This window comes from Sinocyclocheilus rhinocerous, unplaced genomic scaffold (assembly GCF_001515625.1).
Source record: "Sinocyclocheilus rhinocerous isolate Xijiao unplaced genomic scaffold, SAMN03320098_v1.1 scaffold1007, whole genome shotgun sequence".
NCBI lineage: Eukaryota > Metazoa > Chordata > Actinopteri > Cypriniformes > Cyprinidae > Sinocyclocheilus > Sinocyclocheilus rhinocerous.
In genome coordinates, this window is record NW_015631056.1 from 201,560 (window position 1) to 202,562 (window position 1,003).

The 1,003-nt window shown below is 32.9% G+C and overlaps 1 protein-coding gene across 1 annotated transcript in view; it reads right to left on the reverse strand.

Moving 5' to 3' along the window:
• LOC107741436 (transcription initiation factor IIA subunit 2) overlaps positions 1-1,003 on the reverse strand; it is a 4,251-nt gene that overhangs the window by 1,246 nt on the left and 2,002 nt on the right. The window lies entirely within an intron of this gene.

The following is a 1,003-nucleotide window of genomic DNA, read 5'->3' on the forward strand; positions in this document are numbered from 1 at the left end:
AATTTGTGTTCTAAAGATGAACGAAGGTCTTACGGGTTTGGAACGGCATGAGGGCGAGTAATTAATGACAGAATTAAAAATTTTTGGGTGAACTATCCCTTTAAATTGTTACACAATATACAGAGTGCTGGGAAGTAACTAATCTGTATTACGTAATCAGATTGCAAAGATTAAATACTTGTAATTAGATTACGTTGTAAAATACTCATAACCAGACTACAGTTTTTTTCCCCCATTGATTACATGTAGGCATGGGCCGGTATGAGATTCTGACGGTATGATAACCTTAGATAAAAAAAATATCACGGTTTCATGGTATTGCGATTACAGCTCTAGAATATGTTATTTTTAAATGTCTGGGTAAAAAACAACAACTTTTTTTTCTCCACTGAACACAATACATTTTATTTTTAAGAAATATAGAACATTTTGGAACAGTAAACATGTCAGGCTAAATAAATAATTAAAATAAATAATTGAATTCTTAATTAAATTAAGTGCAGTCACTTAAGTGAGCCTAAACCTGCAGCTCAACAATAATCAGAACATAAATAAATTATTTTCTGTAAAAAAAAAAATCCTTCTAAATGAAAAAATGCAGTCACTTAAGTGAGCCTAAACCTGCAGCTCAATAATCAAAAACATAAATCAAAACATAATTTCTGTAAAAAAATAAAATAAATAAATCAATAAAAAATGCAGTCATTAAACCTGCAGCTCAACAAGGTTTTTGGAGACATGCTCACTACTACACATTCATCTTTCAGTCCAAGTTATGATGCAGGAATATTCATCTTTCCTGGATTAAGTTTGGAGCGGTGAGGTACAAGGATGTGTGACACATAAGGAAATAGAGAGCGCGAGTCTCACACACACACACACACTCTTTCTCTGTACAGCACTCAAACAGTGGCAAAGACACCGGAGAGCCAGCATTTTGATTGTTTTTAAATGTCGTGATTTTGAACAGATGTAAACAATGGCAGGAGGCTTAAAAGTATAG